This window comes from Mustela nivalis (assembly GCF_964662115.1).
Source record: "Mustela nivalis genome assembly, chromosome: X".
Taxonomy (NCBI): Eukaryota; Metazoa; Chordata; class Mammalia; order Carnivora; family Mustelidae; genus Mustela; species Mustela nivalis.
Genome location: NC_139040.1, coordinates 50375010 through 50396560, shown reverse-complemented (window position 1 = coordinate 50396560; position 21551 = coordinate 50375010). Strand labels below are relative to the sequence as shown.

The 21551-nt window shown below is 35.1% G+C and overlaps 1 protein-coding gene and 1 long non-coding RNA gene across 2 annotated transcripts in view; one reads left to right on the top strand and one right to left on the bottom strand.

Annotated features, from left to right (window-relative positions):
* Positions 1–21551, bottom strand: part of LOC309855567 — a 1258688-nt gene that overhangs the window by 622860 nt on the left and 614277 nt on the right. The window lies entirely within an intron of this gene.
* DIAPH2 (diaphanous related formin 2) overlaps positions 1–21551 on the top strand; it is a 919476-nt gene that overhangs the window by 651872 nt on the left and 246053 nt on the right. The gene's annotated exons all lie outside the window — the stretch shown is intronic.

Below are 21551 nucleotides of genomic sequence, written 5' to 3'. Positions count from 1 at the left end.
TAAAGTTGCCTTCCAATCTTGATTCAGAATGATACTGGAAATTATTTTGATTTTAGGTATATTCAAACAAATGACGTGCTAATTTATACCTTGAGTTTATCATCCTGAATTTATTTTTACTGTAATATAATTCTTAAAAATGTCTTTGGAAGCCTAATAATATTATTTAGGGTACATTTCTGTAAGTTTAAGCATATGATTCTTTGGGATAGAATACAAAGAAATTAAAATGCATTTTGTGAGTTAGAGGGTAAGTTGCACATAGGACATGGAAGGGGCAATACCATAAGGTAAGGAAATGAGTACAGGGAAAGGCCATATTTTTAATTACTTCCAAAGGGCACTGGTGTATGTTTTATAACTGTTCATCTCTGATTTTAGGAAGTGCTAACTCCTTGAAGCACAAAATTACATGTGTATGCCTAAAGACAAATGGAAAGAAAACATACCAGAAACTATTGCTGACTCTTAGCCATGGTTTACTATGTACAGTTTAATATCTACTTATTTTGATTAGTTTTATAAGAAGAAAAAAACTTTCAACTGAAAGCCTACCACTCAAAATTTAAGTTAGATTACAGATGGTGCTTTGAGAATTTCTTCCTGATTGAAAAATAGGTTGTTAATAGCAAAAGCTGTTTTGCAGTTCTGGTAATTGCTGTTAACTATGAGAGATCATTGCAAATAGAAGTATTTTAAACATGTATTCTTAAGTTCTTCCCAGTCCTTAAAAAGCAAGTGCAGAAAAGAGAGGCTTTTTGCAGGCCAAACCTTGTTTGTGTATTCAATATTTAAGTGTTACAATTTGACCCTTCTAATAACCAACTTTAAGGGTTATTTAAGTTACCCTTTGGTGCCTAAATATGTCTGCTTTTAATAAAAGATATTTAAAAAGACAGTAGGTGTTTTACTGGTAATTCAGAAGTTTCTATAATATTCCCCTTTGGGAAGCTGTTTTGTCTAATGGTTCTATGAAGTCTTCAACAGGGGGTAATGTGGAACTCATGAGAAGTAGTGCCTTGTTTACTTCTAAATAGAAAGCTATAATAAAAGGATCAAATAAATTCCTCATGTCGCTAAAAGTCAGACGTACCACTTAATATTTTGAGGTGGCAACTGCACTGTCATTTCATATAAAATTCCTTTCATTAACTATAGAAAACAGTTCCTGCCTGTCAGGCTTTGAATGTCCTTCTTTTAACTATAAAAATAAACAGTAGAGAAATCACACACTTCTAGTGTTTTATAAGATAGACTTGCAAAAAAAAGGGGGGGGGAGGAACCCCTTTATAGTTTACGAGCATTAAATAACATCTTAGAAAAGAATGCCATAGTGATTGGAAAGCATCATAAAGAGAACAGTCAACCCCCACATTCACAATAGATGTAATAAACGAGTCAATAAATTTTTAAAATCTTTTATAATTTTTTTTTTTTGCTTTTCATCTCATATACTTTTTAATGATGGCATCTCAGTGTTCTTATTTTTCTGTCTAATCTATCGGACCTGTTTTGATGGTATGTACTCGAACACAAAGGTCTGAGATACCTGGAAGAACCTATATACAATACTATGTAAAAGGCCTGTGTAGCCTAAGACTCTAATGTAACACTAACCAGAGGAAAACACCACTGATTGGCTCTTTCTTCAGGCAGTAATAATTTAAACCGTTTATATGAAACTGTTGGAAAGCTATAAAAGTACATTGTTTTTCTTAAATACATATTGCTTACCTTAGAGTTTAAAGATAGTGATCCTGTGGGGCGCCTGGGTGTCTCAGTGGGTTAAAGCCTCTGCCTTTGGCTCAGGTCATGATCCCAAGGTCCTGGGATTGAGCCCCACATCGCTTTGGGCTCTCTGCTCAGCAGGGAGCCTGCTTCCTCCTCTCTCTCTGCCTGCCTCTCTGCCTACTTGTGATCTCTGTCTGTCAAATAAATAAATAAAATCTTAAAAAAAAAAAAAAAGATAGTGACCCTAGTGATGATTGCCATTTGTACACATGGCTATGAATGAAGAGGCAATTGGACAAGCTGTACAGTTCACTTCATGCATGTGAGGAGGGTCTTTTGTAATCAACAATGTGCCTTCTTAGTGCAGAGTCTGCATCTGCAACTTTGCTTCTTAGAGACATAATATACTTAAAAAGCATTGCTCAAGGAGAGAAAAGACATGTACACATTTCAGAAATATAGGACCATCTGGTTAGAATTACTTTTAAGGCCACACTGAATATTAGTAGTTAATTGTACATACAGAGAGCAGGAAGGACATTGTATTGCAATGCACAACACTGTCTAGTCTTACGCAAGAGTACATTTTTGTTTTGTCTTGCTTTGCCTAAGCTTTCTTCCTAATATTACTTTAGGTTTTGTAGGTATGGTACCAGGTTTTCAATTTCTTGTTAAATATTTCATAATACTTCCTTCTAGGGGGCCTCATTTTAACATGTTCTTAATTGGATCTAAGTCATTTGCAGCAGTTTCTTTCTTTTTTTTTTTTTATTGCAGCAGTTTCTGTTCATTAATTTAGTCAAGGGAAAGTTAATTATTGTAGTCTTTGGAGTTGGTTGAATGTCTTCTTGAATTCAGATGCATGTTATACAGAAGTCTAAAAATACTCATTTTTAAATATGGTCAAATACAAATTGAAAGCAGTACCATCTGTAGAAAATTTTTCATAAAAATTATTGACTTAAAGGAACAAAAGTATGCTATTGTATATACCAACCTCTATGTATTATCCAATAAAATGGCATTTCAAAAGATTCACAGTGGGTAGTATATGGAATACTCTATAAACACTGATTAGTTTTAATGTTTGTATCACTGTTTGGGAACATGTACAAGGAAATGTGACAGCCATATATTATTAACATCAAAATAACTCAGAAGAAAAGCTCCTAATTAAAGTCGAACTGATTTAGAAACTTAGCAAAATTGCAGCCAGAAATAACAACCTACCCACCTGCCCGGGACTTGGGACTTTCTTTTATGCATACAAAACAGACTTGCCTCTTAGGGCTACAAGATAACTGCTATGAAAATTATAATGGGCTGTGACAGTGCCATTTTCAGCTTCTTCAGAACAGCACAAAACCTAGTCTCAGAAGGACAGCATTGCTGTTCAGTTAAGGTTTCAGCCAAGTGGCATCAAAGGAAACTGAGATATGGTCTGCAGTTGTGCTGAGCTGCACTCAGTGGCTCTCTGTGATTGGTTAATATCCTCCTGCTTGCCAAATGTGCATATATTAAACTCAGCATCACAATAGCCAAGATTCACTCATGGCCTGCCTCTGTAATTGATGCACATCTGTCCTGGGGAGCAAGGTATGGAGGGCATTTGTGTTTTCATAATACGAGTCTTTGTGTGTGTGTGTGTGTGTGTGTGTGTGTGTGTGTGTGTGTGTTTAACTAGGTCATTTCTAGAAGAGGGAAGAAGAAGCAGATTAAAGTAAACAGGGGAAGGAGGTTGCTTAATTGGACAGTTGGAAAATCTGGTTTAGGAAAATTCCCCAAGACTTCTAAACTGAATAGTTATATTATAATTAATTTATATGCCTGCATTCTGAAATCTAAGAATGTTCAACAGGCTTTACTTTGTGGCCAAGTATTTGCAGGCTTAGAAAAATTCTTTGTTATGTATTTAGCCCTTTTTCAAGGTTGACATTTTACTAATACTGAAATTGCCTTTTTAAATGAATTTTTCATATCTTTCCCTAACAATCCATATACTTAATTCCTTTTTAATTCCTCTGAAAACAAAGATGCCCCTCCAGAAGCAATTGCTATTTTTCTCTGTTCTAAGCTTTGAGGCATGTGTTCTCTTGTATCATACCAGAGAGGTATATAGTATTGTTAGGTGTATTTTAATTGTATTATTATTTTGCTCTAATTGTATTATTATTTTGCTCTAAAAATGCATTAGCTCCTTAACTATTAGGTTATCATTTTCCCTAGATCTAGCATCTGTCATTGCTCTTGTTTATGTATCTTGTTTCCAGTCCAGTCTAAATAAAATATCTTTTTTATTTGCTGTAAGTCCTGAATCAGTAGCAAATGTACAGATATTTAAATTATTTTCCATATGTTCTCTTTAGATACTTATCCTTGTTTTCTTCTTTTGTTGTGACTGGAAAATAGAATTTATAAGCTGAATAAATATTCTATTTGATTCATAAAATGAGTTCAAGATACTTCTCATATATATTAGACTATGTAGTCATAGTCATCATGTTTGCTACTATATTAGTATGTTTATCTAAATTAATTTTCATTCACTGATGAATATTAGAAAGCACTATACATCACTAAAAATCTTTATTCATAGATTATGTATTTCCCAAGATGTATTACTATATAAACATATTCTTTCCCCTCGTTCAAAAATGTCTTTAAGGCATCATGATAAAAATGTTAATGTATTTATAGAGACAGGATAAATCAAAAACGTTAAAGATGAAAGAATCAGATTAGACATTCCATTTGCTTACTCAATATGGTGTCTCTTATGCCCTAATTTCCATCTTTATAGAACTTATTGGGTATGTTTCACCCACACTGCAATCTGATTTTCTTTTCTCTACCATCTGCTGTTCAGTTAATATGTGTGTAGATGTGTGTTTTATGCAAAATAACTAACTGCCTAACATTTTGACATACTTTGCTCTTATGTCTTGACAATACCTGGGCATTTGTGGATAAAAGATACATATTTTTGTTTTACATGAGTAAAAATTCACTCCCCCCTAATTACACACCCCACTAAAATGAGAATATATGAAGATGCTAAAAGGAAAACTCACACTTAAAAAATCCAGTAAATTAAAAAAAAATCCGGTAAATCTTTTATCAGAGTGATTCAAGTAATATACAATAGAAGAATGCATTATAATTGGAGTGTTTCGTTTTGAGACTTTCACTAAACTGATATATATAACCTGCTCTATCACTTACTTACTGATATATATAACCTGATCTATCACTTACTTACTTGGAGCTTATTTCTGTGTCTCAATTTCCTTAAACCAGACAATGACTACTTTCAGTATTCTCAGGCAGCGGACATGTCTCCCAGGCACCTCGGTTTTACAAAAGAGTACACAGGAGGAAACCAGACAGGTTCTCTACCTACGGTCAGCTTAATCACAGAATGTTCTTGTTGTTGCTGTAACTCTAATCCAGTGCTGTTCTCTGAATGAATCTGCCAAGTACTTAACAAGCCTTCTCATGAAATTGTCACAAAGTAGCCCTAAAATGTAAGGCTCAGAGTCTATTAGACTAAGCACATCCACTGGCATTTTTTCTCTCCTCCCATTTCTACATGGAGAGACACACTCACAAACACACTCTTCCTCTGGGCTCCTAAGCAAGGTCTGTGTATATTAAATTGCCAGGGGAGAAAGAGAAAGTCACTGACCCCTCTACCTTGAACTGGAACAGAACACTGAAACTACTCAGATATGTAAGTAAAAATTTGGATTCGTTATGAGTGTGTGTGTGTGTGGGTGGGTGTGTATAGAATTTGTCACCTAAATAGAAGTTTGCCTTTTTATTATTGTGGTGAAAAATATCTGAAATCTACCCTCTTAACCAAATTTTAAGTATACAATACAGTATTCTTAACTGTAAGCACAATGTTGTACCACATATCTCTAGAACTTTTTCATCTTACATGCCTGAAACTCTATACCCATTGAATAGCATCTCCCTATTTTCCCTTCCCCCCAGCTCCTGACACCGTCATTATAATCTCTACTTCAATGATTTTGACTACTTTGGATACCTCATATAAGTCCTCATATAAGGACAGTATTTGTCCTTCTGTGTCTGGCTTGTTTCACTTCATATAATGTCCTCCAGGTACATCTGTGATATAGCATATAACACAATTTTTCTTTTGTGAATAAAATCCTGGTGTATGTATATGCCACATTTTCTTTATTCACCCATCCATGGACATTTAGATTGTGTCCACCTCTTGGCTATTGTGAATAATGCTGTAATGAACATGTGACTACTAATATCTCTTTGAGATCCTACCCTTTTCTTTTTTTTAGTTCAAGTGCTGACTTTGAATAACACAATGACATTGAAATATATATGATTCCTAAGATCATGTAATTTTTTTGAGATATCAGAAATACCTACAGACAGCAAACACATTAAAGATATATTTATAGACCTAGTTTATATCCGTGTCACAAACTGAATGCTGCTGAAGCTATTTTGTATTGTTTGTTTTCCTTAAGCAGAAAAATTTCACAGGGCATATTTTCATCTTTCCAAAAAAGGAAAGAAAAGAAAGGAATGTGTTGTTAGGAAGTAATGCCACTATAGATCAATAGCTTCTTTCACATAAAGCATCAAAAAATGTCTTTCAGAATTAATGCAATTTCATATTTAAGACATAGATTAAATTGGTATTAGAAAAAGCACAGCATCTATTAGTGATGCAGTAAAATCAATAAAGTCTTACATATTATATACATGCATACGAAATCACATATATACACATACACATAAATCTATACATATTAGAGAATCTTAAAAAATTAGATGAGTTGTTTAAAAACATAAGAAATATGATGCAAAAATTATCTTTTATAAATTCTAGCAAGAAGAAGATTTTCTGGGGCACCTTGGTGGCTCAGTGAGTTAAGCCTCTGCCTTCAGCTCAGCTCATTATCTCAGGGTTCTGGGATGGAGCCCTGCATTGGGCTCTCTGCTCAGCAGGGAGCCTGCTTCCCCCTCTCTCTCTGCCTGCCTCTCTGCCTACTTGCGATCTCTCTCTCTCTCTCTCTCTGTGTCAAATAAATAAATAGAATCTTTTTTAAAAATTGCTAAAAAAAAAAAAAAGAATAACATTTTCTTGGTGGACATTCTTGTCCAGGGTCAGTCCAGAATAAGCTATTACCTATTGACTAAACTCGGGGAAATATTCTGAAATGTTTTGCTTTCATGACTTAGGTATTAGATTAATGCTCCTTATATCCTGAGATGCACTTGTTTTCAACCTTGCCAAAAGTTTTAGTAAGTGAGGAAGAGATTAGGATTATGGTTAGGGTTGCAAGAACATCTAAAGAAAGTTCATACAAGGTGATGACATGAATGGATTCTGGTAAGTGAGCACAGATCTTCAAAGCTCAGAGAACTGCGAGTTGTAAGTTTAATGTCAGGGGTGACAAACAGCCCAGACTGGAGAAACAAGTAAGAGTCCTCAATAAGCAATCAGGTTAGAAATACAAAATGTGTTTCAGTGCCATTTTTTTGAAGATTTTATTTATTTATTTGACAGAGACAGACAACTGGAGAGGGAACATAAGTAGGGGAAATGGGTAGAGGGAGAAGCAGGCTCCCTGCAGGGAGCCTGGTGTGGGGCTGGTTCCTAGGACCCTGGGATCATGACCTGAGCAGAAGGCAGATGCTTAGTGACTGAGCCACCCAGCCGCCCCTCAGTGCCATTTTTTTTTTTTTTTTTTTTTTTGCATAAGAGTAACATGTCTGTCTTTGAGATAGTTTACTGTAGGTAAAATTTAGGATGAGGTAGCCATGTACTTATTAGGTGCTTAGCCCTGTTTTAGAGATCAAAGGAGATCCAAAGGTGTACAAATTTATTTTTACTGTCATTTGCCTTCAATCTAGGATTGGAAGACTCACTATAAAACATACAGCTAACTTAAATAATATATTCAGGTATTTCCATTAAAGAAATCAAAGTATTCACTTTTTCTCAAGATGTTAGTGCTTCCATTTTACCTGAATACTTACAGACTCTAGCATTTTACAGCTAGTAGTAACTGTAAAGATTTTCTATTCTAGTTGCTTTATTTTGCAATGGGAGGCATGAATACTACAGATTACCCCACCTTGCAAGAAAGAGATTAAATCTCTGTCTCGGTTCATAGGCCTTTCAAATATACAGAGTTGACTCTTAATGAGTTAAATTTGGTTTGGGAGACTTTTCCCTTTCTGTTGCTACTTTATCTCATTGGTGATTTTAGTTAAGGATAGATAAGCAAGAAATAATAAAGCATTATCAGCAGAATTTGAAATTACAGCTTGGATTGAAAATGCGTGATTGCGAACTATCTACAATTCAGTATAAGAAGCCCCAAATGTGAAATGGACCATTTTAAAACAAATGTAAAAAATAAAATATAATGCCCGAAGAATTCAAAGAACTATTTACAATGAGATATCAATCCCAAATACCTAGACGTTCATTCCAAAGCAGCAGGTATAGCAGAAGTACCTGGTGTAGTAAAAATTTAAAAATAAAAAAACACAGAGAATGTACAGTAGTGGTGAGAAACAGTGATTCTTAGGTACTTGGCATCATCATTTCTGAATAATTTAATAACTATACATAGTTGTTTTTGAGTCTGTAATATTATGTCTTATAGTCCTTTACACCCTAACTCTGTTGCTACCCAAAACAATAAAATTCCAATTCCTGAGGGAATTCATACTGACTACATATTTTGCATCATTGACATTTGTAGTTAAATAATCTTTTATGGTCATTGTTAACTGTTACCACAGACTATGGGATAGGATATTTTCCTCTCTTAGCTAAAGTTGCAATTCCAGACTATTCTATATTTTGAGGAAATATATCAAGGCCAAATGTATTCAGACTAAGGGCATATTCATTGAATCAGTAAGAATGTTAAGGAGACACTGTTAAGGTACTGTCCTGATCTAGATTGGACTGGATGAGAGTAAGTCTTTGTTCTGTTTTCCTTGGCTTTGCAGTCCTCACTGTTGCCACAGAAGCTGATCTCCAAGTTATCAGAGAGCCCAGCTACCTCCAGACTGCCTGTTAGATACTGCAATCCCCACGTTCCATAGGTGTCTCATACTCTGTATTCAAAACCAGCCATTATTCTCCTTCCTGCTCTCCACCCTATATTCCCCCCCCCTTTTTTTTTGTCTCCCAAGTTCTGTTATAAAGCAAGCATACACAAAACGTACGCTGAGTCATATAGGCTAAAAAAAACTCAAGTGACATTCTCAATACTTCCCCACTCTAACCACTAATATCTAGTCAGTCACCATTGTCCCATGGACACTACCTCTTCCATATTTCTTATATCTATCCTTTGTTTTCCATTTGCAGTACTATTCTGTTAGTTTCCTAGGTGCTCTCCCATGGTTCAGGGTGTCATCTTCCAAACCATCTTTCTGTTAATTAGGTTCCTACAAACAAGTAAAATGATACTACTCCTCTGTATAAAAACCATCTGTTACTTGCACAAAGACAGCTTGAGAACCTTAATATGCATTCAATACCTTTCCAGGTAAAGGAAAGGAAAGACTTGCCCTCTATGTTCCTATATTTGATAGCTGGTTCTATGTAACAAACTGACAATAGGCAGATTAAGAGGAGAAAATGTATACAAATTTATTAACGTTTAATATGATATATACAGGGACATCACAGAAAAAAGTGAGTACCTAAGTAAGTGGTGAGATTTGAGAGCTTTTATGGCATCTTAGGAGAGAGAGGTTGTAGGCTGCTTAGAGGAAAGATTTTTTAGGAAAGATGAATGGGACCCAGTGTGTGACCTAGTTTGTCTGGGTCAAATGTCAATTTCTTTAACTTCTTCTGTTTTTTAAAAGATTTATTTATGGGTTTACAGAGAGAGTGAACAAGCGGGAGGAGGAGGGGCAGGGGGGGAGAGAGAATCCTGAAGCCAACTTCCCACTGAGTGTGAAGCCTCCGTCCCAGGACCCTGAGATCATAACATAAGCTGAAATTAAGAGTTGGCTGCCTAAGAGTTGGCTGCCTAACCGACTGAGCCACCCAGGCAACCCTCTTCTCCTTTGATAAGTGTCAGTCTTGGTTGATGAAACTCCCAGGGAAATTTATAACAATTGAGTTCCTTTTAGAGACTCTGTCTTTAAGCAGATAAGGGGAGTTCAAGAAAAGCCTCTCCTTGCATTTGCTGTTTTTCCACATGCCTTCAACTCAAAATCAATCATAAGTCAAAGAGGCATATTTTAGGTGGTCTGTTCTGCCACCCATCACAGGCTTACCTTCCTCTACATCTCGCTGCATACTCAAACTATGTTATCCTAGAATAGCCAGAGTTCCTTGGTGACTCCAGATACATTTATACCTTTGCTCATGCCATTCTCATTGCCTGGAGTGTCTTCTGTTTGGATTGAGAGATCCTTCCCATATATCAAGATGAAACTCAAAAGTTACTTCCTTCTGCAGTCATTCCTAATAATCTCAGAATCACTTCTTGCTGTGCATTTCCATGTCTTTCTTGAATTCCTTTGTGAAGCTTAGTTTATGTTACTATATATATATATATATATATATATATATATATATATATATATTTTTTTTTTTTTTAAAGAAAAGGATATGCTGGTTACATACATAGTTTTGTGTTATGAGGGAATGGGGAAAGGTACCCAGATTCAAATCCTGAATCCACCACTTACTATCAAGATGGCTTACTCTTGAAAAAGTTGATCTCCCTGAGGCTAATTTCTTCATGTGTATAATGAAGTTAATAATAGCATGTATGCATCATAGGGCCATTGAGAGGGTTAAATATGACAACACTTACAAAGCATTTAACTCAGTGCCTGGTTCACTGTAGTGTTCAGTAACATTGCTTTCTGCGATTCCTGCTCAGCTATTATTTTATCTGTCTCTCAACACTAGTTTATAAATTCAGTGAGGGTTAGAAATCATGTCTTATCACTTTACTTTCTTTTTCTCTACTTAATTTCGCACAGTTTTGTATACAGTATTGCATGATAAATGATGTTCAGAACTGAATGTGAGGTAAAGCTGGAGGTAGAATTTAATCTAATTAATGTCTGCATGCATGCTATGAATATTAAATAATAATACTGACATTCCAAAGTATACACATCAATCTCAAATTTTATAATCATAACTGTTATGTTACTCCAAACGCCACTGTTTGCGTGCCAATCTGCATAGTTACGTATTGGCTAACACCTGCTATTTTTTTACTGCCTTTGATTCAATGTAACATTCTTAATAATTTATCAAGTATGCTTTAATTGAATATTTATATAATACAGACTCTTAACCAGTATTTAGGAATTAGCAAGTAGATTTACTCTCATTTGGATAATATTCTACGTTCCATTAGTCCTAGGGGTTTTCTTTTTTTGTTATTGTTAGTGTGATGTGTGTGTGTGTGTGTGTGTGAATTTCACTAACATCTCTTAAGCCTTTGAGCAGAAGAAAAAGGATCCTATCACTTCCTTGTTTAAAACTCACCAAAGACATTTTTCTCAGGAAAAATTTCTGCTTAAGAGACCTGTAGAATCTAGCCCCTATTCACTTCAGGAACTTTCTTCCTCCTGTTGCCCACTTACTTCATAGGCTTTTACATTTCCAGGCCTTTTTCCTCTTCTTCATGTTCAATTATATTTATTTTTCAATTTATAATTTTTAAATGTTTTATTTCTTTGTTTAATGTATGTCTTCCCACTAAACTATAATGTCTAGGAGAGTGGTGACCAGTGACCTTTTGTGAATATTTACTACTGTATTTTCAGCACTTAGAAGATAACAAGCACATAGCAGGCACTTAATAAGTAGATTTGAATAAATGAATGAAAAAGCACTCTGGGGGGTATCTTCAAAGGAAGGGTAGAAAGAAATCTACACAAAAGACCAAAAGGAGTGAATGATGAAAGGGAATAGAGAAAAGGAGCTCTTAATGTACCTCTTACCTTTGTCATCCCATTTGTGGCTTTAACTGGAAGCTGATTTAAAAACATTTTCTTTATACCCTACTGCCTTAGGCTATCTGTGGAAAAGTGGGGTCACTGCAAAATGTGTTTATCTCTCCAGTAACATAATTGCCTCCTCTGTGTTAAAAACTAGAGATCTTGGTTCAAAATTTTCATCATTAACTATACTATCTTTGTTACATTAAGTGTCCTATGCCTAAGTATTATAATCTGATTTTTAGAAGAATTTTGTAGTCTATATCCTAAACTATTTTAAAGTATGGTGTTGAATCCAAATGGAAATTAATAGATGCATTCCTTATTGTCCTTGTTACTGTTTCACATTTTAAAATATTTGTCCACACCTATTCATCATGTAGTATGTGCTTTGTAAGTAAATTCCAAATATTTTAATATGTGTTAATGTAATTTTTCAAAGATAAATTTCTTTGAAATATTAATTTTTTACTAAAAATGATATACTCAAAGTGAAACATTATTTTCTTTTTAGCATTTAGAGGAGTATTTTCTGGGAGGTTATGGAAAGAGGAGATGATATTTATATTTTTCAATAGAGAGTATATTTGTGACTTCCTTTTATTTTAGTGAATAATTATTCCATGTTGCTAACTAAAGCTTGTATGAAGGTTAAGTGGATCTCATGTTGATTTTTCCAGGTTCTCAACAATCCAGCAGTAATGCTATTTTAAATTCCAAGTTTTTTTAATTAAAATCAACTAATGCACTCCCTATGGAAATGAGAAATTTTAAGAACTGATATAATTCAATTACATAAACTCCTTCATCCCCAGTGCCATGCTAATGCTTATTTTGGTTCTATTGGAACAAGTTTTCTGTGGTAACAATTACTCTTTATGTTGAAATTAAGTAAAATGATAAATAGTGTTCTCTGCCTAGTATTTGATGAAGCAGTACTATTCGGGGGGGGGGGGGAGTTTTCCTCAACCCCCTTAGGGTCTCTTGGTACATCTAAAACTTAAACTGACAAAGAGAGTAACAGGAGAAAACATACAAATTTATTAAATATACCTTTCCCATAATATGGGAACTTTCATTAGGAAATGAAGACACAAAAAAATTGTTAAACTTTTTTAATGGTAGGTTTGCTAAAGACTAGAAAGTTGTGGAAAGGCATAATTGGGCAAAAAGCATAAGCTAAACTGAGGGGAACTTTGTAAGCCCTGTTCATTCAGATTCTTCTCAGTATCCCTCCATCTTGGAGATAAGGGTATTTTTTTCTCTCAGGGTATAGGGAAGCTTTGGGGTAGCATGTCCTGAACCCTTTCAGCTGTTTTACCAGTTAGAGAGCAAGGGTTAACAATACCTACCTTAACCAATTTATAGACAGGTAGTTACAGCTACCAAAAATAGTGAAAAAATGGTATATAATATATCAAAGTGTAAAGAAAATAATTTGCTTCTATTTGATTAAATGCCTATGGATGAATTATAGCTATTTCAGGTTGAGTTTTAATTCTATATTATTACAATATTAATAAGGAATATACTCTACAAATTTATACTTAGTCATACAAAAATATAGATGATAAAGTTTTAGACAATTTTATACAGTACATAAATACCCAAGTAAGTGAAGACTGCCTCCCTAGGTCAGATTTTCAAGTGAGTTAATATAAAAAGGCTTTGTGGGAGTTTTGATACATGTTTTATAAATTGAATTTCTAGATTCAGATCAAATGGTTTAAAATTTGTACTTATAAAAGTTTAACATTTTATCTGCTAGTGTTTTAAAATGCTGAACACATTTTAATTTATCAACCTTGTAATGAACACTTCTCTTAGGGAGAAGATGATGTGATTTTAGTTCACAGTTATTTTGTCTAACTTCCAAGCTGGAAAAATTAGAAATGTCTGTCTTTGTAGAATATGGAATTTGAGTCAAATACCAAAAGAAAAATTGCTCTAAATTGCTTTTTCCTGCTTATATTTGATAAGTACTTTATATGTATTAGATATGCTCACTTTACCACCTTAAGGTTATACTTATTTTAAGGATATAAAATGCTATGAATTACCTCATCTTGGAAATTCTTCTTGGAAAGTCCATTGTTTTCTCAGAGTTCTCCTCTCTAAATATTTTAAAAATTCCTAGATTATTTAAGCATACTTTTTAATCCCAGGATAGTCTAATCATCCTCTACAAAGTACCCATAATCTTTCGTCACTGATAATATTTCTACTATGTGCCAGGCACTATTCTAAGTGCTGATGAGTCATTGGTCAATAAGACATGAAAGGTCTATTCATGGGCCACATTTTTTAAGTAGGGAAAGACAGGCAATAAAGAAATAATGTCTGCTAGTTATACGTTTGCATAATGAAACAAAATAAGCAAGAGTAATAGTGATGGAAGTGGATATTTTAAAGATTTATTTATTTTAGAAAGCAGGGAGGAGAGAGACTCTTAAGCAGACTTCACACTGAGCACAGAGCCTGATATAGGGCTTGATCTCATAACCCTGGGATGGCGACCTGACCCAAAACCAAGAGTCCGTAGCTCAACCTACTCCACCACCCAGGTGCCCCAGAAGTGGATATTTTAGATTGAGTGGTTGGGGAAAGCATCTGTGAGGAGGTGACATTTGAGTTGAGATTGGTTGATCTGGTGAAAAAGAAACGTTCTAAGCAGAAAGAACCATAAGTACAAAGTCCCTGAGGTGGGTATGAAGGCTTGGTATGTTCAAGGGGGAGAGAAAAATGGTTAATGTGGCTGGCTGGTCATAGTGCTTAAGAGGGAGAATGAGATGACATTAGGTTGCAGAGGTGAGTAGAGGCCAGACCATGTGGATCATCATTAACCCTGAGAAGTAGTATACATTTGATTCCAAGGGTTATGATAAATTATTACAGGGTTTTCAGGGGAGAATTAATATTTTCGATACCAAGAGAGTCACCTAAAACAACAACAGCATTCAAATGGAGATGACAAGTAGGCAGTTGATTATAAAACTTAGTAGCTCAGGGAATAGATTGGGGCCAAATACATAATTTGGAGGGGAGAGTTCACCAGTATATATGGTATTTAAAGTCATGTGAATTACTTAGATCAGTTAGAGAGAATGTAGATAGAGGACTCAGTATCAGGCCTTTAGTGTACTCTAAAATTTTATAGAAGTTACCAGAGAAGGAGAGGTGGTAAGAGAAAAAATATTTTTAAGCATGAGGGTGGATGTCATAGAAACTGAGTTACTAAATGTATCTGAATCTGCTGAGACATCAAAAGGAGGACTGAGGGGTGAACATTGAATTTGACAATATGATGGTTGTCATTATAAATAATACATTTCTATACCATATCAAAAGAATGGTATATAGACTAGGTATTAAGCAAGGGACTATCATGATGTCTCTAGTACCTAAGGAAAAATAATTGTCCCTCTACCCTTCTGAGTTCCTCACTGAGATCCCCCCATAATAAAAGATTAACAAGAAAAAACCAAACAAGTTTATTAACATATACACCTCATATATACATGGGAAATACCAAGGGAAAAATGAGTAACTCTCTGAGGTAGCCTAAACCACCAGTTTATTTTTTTAATTAAGATTTCTTTAATTCCAGTATAGATATCATACAGTGTCATATTAGTTTCATGTGTAGAATATAGTGATTCAGCAATTCTATACATTGCTCAGGGTTCATCATAAGTGTACTCTTTAACCCCCATCCCCTTTTTCACCTTATTCCCCCAACCCACCTTCTCTCTGGTAACCATCAGTTTGTTTTCTATACTGAAGTGTCTGTTTCTTGATTCATCCTGTTTTGTTTGTTTGTTTTTCTTTTTTCCCTTGCTCATTTGTTTTGTTTCTTAAAGTCCACATATGAGTGAGATCTTATGGTATTTGTCTTTCTCTGACTGGCTTACTTCGCCTAGCATTATACTCTCTAGCTCCATCCATATTGTGGCAAATGGCAAGATCTCATTCTTTTACGGCTGAATAGTATTCCAGGGTGTGTGTGTGTGTGTGTGTGTGTGTGTGTGTGTTTTGTCTGTGACCTTTTTTTTTTTTTTTTTTTAAGATTTTTATTTATTTATTTGACAGAGAGAGATCACAAGTAGGCAGAGAGGCAGGCAGAGAGAGAGGAGGAAGCAGGCTCCCGGCTGAGCAGAGAGCCCGATGTGGGACTCGATCCCAGGACCCTGAGATCATGACCTGAGCCGAAGGCAGCGGCTTAACCCACTGAGCCACCCAGGCGCCCTGTCTGTGACCTTTCTTTATCCATTTACCCATACATGGACCCTTGAGCTGTTCCCATAAATTGGCTATTGTAAATAATGCTGGAAAAACATAGGGGTGCGTGTATCCCTTTAAATTAGTGTATTTTTTTATTTTGGGGGCAAATACACCATAATATGATTACTGAATCATAGGGTAGTTCTATTTTTAACTTTTTGAGGAACCTCCATACAGTTTTCCACAGTGGCTGCTCCATTTTGTACTCCCATCAACAGTGCAAGAGGGTTCCTGTTTCTCCATATCCTCTCCAACATTTGTTTCTTGGGTTTTTGACTTCAGCCTTTCTGACAGGCAAGAGATGATATCTCATTGTAGTTTTGGTTTGTATTTCTCTGATGATGAGTTATGTTGAGCATCTTTTTATGTGTCTGTCAGCCATCTGGATGTCTTCTTTAGGGAAATGTTTGCTCATGTCTTCTGCCCATTTTTTAACTGGATTGTTGTTTTCCAAGTTGTATAACTTGAGTATTGAGTATTGAGTTGTATAATTTCTTCATATATTTTGGATACTAAACCTAAGCAACCAGTTTAAATACCATCTGCAGCTAAAGATGAAAGAAAGGTGTGAGGACACTTATTTTAGGGAAGGGGAGGATGGTTAACAGGAAATTCACCATAAACAAGGGTAAAGTTTGTTATGCACATTGAAATCTGCAACTTAACCTTCAGTATTTCAGATACCATTGATTCTCTTGTAATTTAGAGTCATACTTCTCTTCTTTATAAATGTAATTCCCCTTCTAGAAAGGTACTTAATCTTTTCAGAGCTTTTGCTATGTTTGCTGTTTCTCACTTGGCTCAAAATAATCTATACTATCTGTCCATTCCTTAACTGGATTATTTGGGTTTTGGGTGTTGAGTTTGATAAGTTCTTTATAGATGTTGTATACTAAGCCTTTATCAAATATGTCATTTGCATTTGGGTTCTTTCCAAACTTCCTTTTGTGGTTGAGTTCTAGCTTTAGAGCATTGTGGTCTGAAAATATGCAGGGAATGATCCCAATCTTTTGATACCGGTTGAGTCCTGATTTAGGACCGAGGATGTGATCTATTCTGGAGAATGTTCCATGTGCACTAGAGAAGAATGTGTATTCTGTTGCTTTGGGATGAAATGTTCTGAATATATCTGTGATCTCCATCTGGTCCAGTGTGTCGTTTAAGGCCTTTATTTCCTTGCTGATCTTTTGCTTGGATGACCTGTCCATTTCAGTGAGGGGAGTGTTAAAGTCCCCTACTATTATTGTATTATTGTTGATGTGTTTCTTTGATTTTGTTATTAATTGGTTTATATAGTTGGCTGCTCCCACGTTGGGGGCATAGATATTTAAAATTGTTAAATCTTCTTGTTGGACAGACCCTTTGAGTATGATATAGTGTCCTTCCTCATCTCTTATTATAGTCTTTGGCTTAAAATCTAATTGATCTGATATAAGGATTGCCACTCCTGCTTTCTTCTGATGTCCATTAGCATGGTAAATTCTTTTCCACCCCCTCACTTTAAATCTGGAGGTGTCTTCGGGCTTAAAATGATTTTCTTGGAAGCAACATATAGATGGGTTTTGTTTTTTTATCCATTCTGATACCCTGTGTCTTTTGACAGGGGCATTTAGCCCATTCACATTCAGGGTAACTATTGAGAGATATGAATTTAGTGCCATTGTATTGCCTGTAAGGTGACTGTTACTGTATATGGTCTCTGTTCCTTTCTGATCTACCACTTGTAGGCTCTCTCTTTGCTTAGAGGACCCCTTTCAATATTTCCTGTAGAGGTGGTTTGGTATTTGCAAATTCTTTCAGTTGTTGTTTGTCCTGGAAGCTTTTAATCTCTCCTTCTATTTTCAATGATAGCCTAGCTGGATAAAGTATTCTGGGCTGCATGTTTTTCTCGTTTAGTGCTCTAAAAATATCATGCCAGCTCTTTCTGGCCAGCCAGGTCTCTGTGGAGACTAAACAGTATCCTTCTAAAGAATGAATGGGTAAACCGGGAAATTAAAGAAGAATTGAAAAAAATCATGGAAACAAATGATAATGAAAATACAACAGTTCAAAATCTGTGGGACACAACAAAGGCAGTCCTGAGAGGAAAATATATAGCGGTACAAGCCTTTCTCAAGAAACAAGAAAGGTCTCAGGTACACAACCTAACCCTACACCTAAAGGAGCTGGAGAAAGAACAAGAAAGAAACCCTAAGCCCAGCAGGAGAAGAGAAATCATAAAGATCAGAGCAGAAATCAATGAAATAGAAACCAAAAAAACAATAGAACAAATCAACGAAACTAGGAGCTGGTTCTTTGAAGGAATTAATAAAATTGATAAACCCCTGGCCCGACTTATCAAAAAGAAAAGAGAAAGGACCCAAATAAATAAAATCATGAACGAAAGAGGAGAGATCACAACTAACACCAAAGAAATACAAACTATTATAAGAACATACTATCAGCAACTCTATGCCAACAAATTTGACAATCTGGAAGAAATGGATGCATTCCTAGAAACATATAAACTACCACAACTGAACCAGGAAGAAATAGAAAGCCTGAACAGACCCATAACCAGTAAGGAGATTGAAACAGTCATTAAAATTCTCCAAACAAACAAAAGCCCAGGGCCAGACGGCTTCCCGGGGGAATTCTACCAAACATTTAAAGAAGAACTAATTCCTATTCTCCTGAAACGGTTCCAAAAAATAGAAATGGAAGGAAAACTTCCAAACTCATTTTATGAGGCCAGCATCACCTTGATCCCAAAACCAGACAAGGATCCCACCAAAAAAGAGAGCTATAGACCGATATCCTTGATGAACACAGATGCGAAAATACTCAACAAAATACTAGCCAATAGGATTCAACAGTACATTAAAAAGATTATTCACCACGACCAAGTGGGATTTATTCCAGGGCTGCAAGGTTGGTTCAACATCCGCAAATCAGTCAATGTGATACAACACATCAATAAAAGAAAGAACAAGAACCATATGATACTCTCAATAGATGCTGAAAAAGCATTTGACAAAGTACAGCATCCCTTCCTGATCAAAACTCTTCAAAGTGTAGGGATAGAGGGCACATACCTCAATATCATCAAAGCCATCTATGAAAAACCCACCGCAAATATCATTCTCAATGGAGAAAAACTGAAAGCTTTTCCACTAAGGTCAGGAACACGGCAGGGATGTCCATTATCACCACTGCTATTCAACATAGTACTAGAGGTCCTAGCCTCAGCAATCAGACAACAAAAGGAAATTAAAGGCATCCAAATCGGCAAAGAAGAAGTCAAATTATCACTCTTCGCAGATGATATGATACTATATGTGGAAAACCCAAAAGACTCCACTCCAAAACTGCTAGAACTTATACAGGAATTCAGTAAAGTGTCAGGATATAAAATCAATGCACAGAAATCAGTTGCATTTCTCTACACCAACAGCAAGACAGAAGAAAGAGATATTAAGGAGTCAATCCCATTTACAATTGCATCCAAAACCATAAGATACCTAGGAATAAACCTAACCAAAGAGACACAGAATCTATACTCAGAAAACTATAAAGTACTCATGAAAGAAATTGAGGAAGACACAAAGAAATGGAAAAATGTTCCATGCTCCTGGATTGGAAGAATAAATATTGTGAAAATGTCTATGCTACCAAATATGTCATTTGCAAATATCTTCTCCCAGTCAGAGAAAGAGAAATACCATATGATTGCACTCATACATGGAATTTAAGAAACAAAACAGATGAACATGGTGGGGGTAGGGGGGGAGAGGCAAACCATGAAACAGACTCTTAACTATAGAGAACACACTGAGGGTTGCTGGACGGGATGTGGGCAGGTTTAAATGTGTATGGGTATTAAGGAGGGCAGTGTGATGAGCACTAGATGGTGTATGTAAGTCATGAATCACTAAATTCTATTCCTGAAACTAATACTACACTATATTTTAACTGGAATTTAAATAAAAACTTGAAATAAAAACAAACAAATAAAAATTTATGCCAAGGAGGCATATTTGAGGATGGCATATTCTGATTCCCTTCACTACATGCTAACCCTAGATGAATAAGTGCCTTCTGTTTAGTTTCTACAACACTAAAATTTGATTACTTGTATTTCTCTGCCTTTTTGATAAAATTGTTACGAAGAGTATGGGACATAATGGAAGGGAATGTATGTAAATGGTACAATCCATACAAATGCAAATTAATGGTAGAATTATTTGTAATATTATATTGTAAGCTTCTTAAGGGGCTACATTAGGCTTTAATGAACATTACACCCATGACAATGCTTAGCATAGTACTAACCAGTGAATTTAATGGCTGCTCAAAAATTAAAATAAAAATTTCCTAAATTAAATAAAAGGATGAAAAGGAATGATGGTGTTTAGCTCTTTTTTACCTGCAGTCCCAGTTAAGATTTGTTGACTTCTTGCATCTGTAGAAGATTTCAAGTGCTGACTCATGCCATATATCCCCTTTAACAAAATAATCACTTTGAAGGAGATAAGCAAAGGACTTGGAGATTGGGCAGCTTTCCATTTGTTATTTCTAAGATTAGTCATTCTCAGTTTTTCTCACTTTGGTACACAGACAGAACTTCTGAAATTAGTTTTTTTTTTTTTTTTCCTAGAACAAATTTAAGAAGTCGTGTATCACTACATAGACATACTGTAGCTGGTGAAAAACTGTTATAAATGGGGAACATTTTTTTTTCTTTTTATCTTTGGGTTTTCTCTGTGTGGTACAGATGTTGAGCCTTGTGAAATATATAGTTTATTACTTTGCATTGCAAATAGAGTAAAAGTAAGAGACCTTTGATAACTTTTATGCCTAGCAAGTGTCTGGCAGGAGTCTGTTTTGTTTAGTAAGAGAGACTAGCAAACAAAATACTCAATTTTCATTCTGTGATAGGAAATGAAGAGTATTGTCTTATTTCTGCAACTCAAACAAAATGTTTAACACTTTATTAGTAGTCAAAGTTATATGGTAATAGTCTCAAATGTATATGTAGCGTTATATGAGATCCTTTTGTTGGTAAATAGAAATTACCAGAAGTGCATTAATTCTTTCAATCTATTGAGGTTAAAATAGATTTGAGGTTTGAAAAATTTAAAGATTGTTAGCTGGAAGGAGGTTGTTGTGTTGCTAATGTGAATGCTGATATTTAAGTAGCATAAGAAAGAACATAGGTAGGGTCCTGTCTCACTTTTAAAATCAGTATCCCGTAAGTGTTAGCTGCAAAGTAATTTTCCTGAAATTGTCTGGAAAAAAAAAAAAAAGGTCTGTTTTTCTCCAATGACTTCTATTGTAAAACGAAAGCTGTGTTCCCCTCAAAAATAAATTTGGCCCCAAGTTATAATAAAACATACTGAGGAATTCAGAAAATCTTAAATATAAGATTTATAGTTTTAGGAATTTTATATATTTATGTGTAAATTTTAAGATTAATCTTAAAATCATAAAATTGATTATTTCAAAACACATTTATCAGTGTCTGATGAAGTAATACTACCATAACATATTAATACATTATAATG